Genomic DNA, 337 nt, shown 5'->3' on the forward strand with positions numbered 1-337 from the left:
GCTAACTGTGAAGCCGGAGCGGAGACCCAAGCACACTGCCCCAGGCTCGTGCTCCTTGTCCCCAGGAACTGAACGCTCAGGGTAAAAGGTGCAGGGAAGACGAAGGAGCATGACGGTGAGTCCCAATGACTGGAGGCTCCCTGTTCCCTGTAGCACTTTCTCTTCTCATTCCTATTCTGCAGGTTGTGCTGTGTCTCAGGACCTCCCACCACCTGTGGAGACACAAGAAATCATCTCCTGCCTTGTAGAAAGCAAAAATATAGGCCTACCTGGCAAGGTTTTACTTTCAGATGAACAATAAAAAAAAAACTTTTAAATATAACTATGTCCTGTGCAG

Source organism: Nannospalax galili, unplaced genomic scaffold (assembly GCF_000622305.1).
Source record: "Nannospalax galili isolate Female #2095 unplaced genomic scaffold, S.galili_v1.0 scaffold718, whole genome shotgun sequence".
NCBI lineage: Eukaryota > Metazoa > Chordata > Mammalia > Rodentia > Spalacidae > Nannospalax > Nannospalax galili.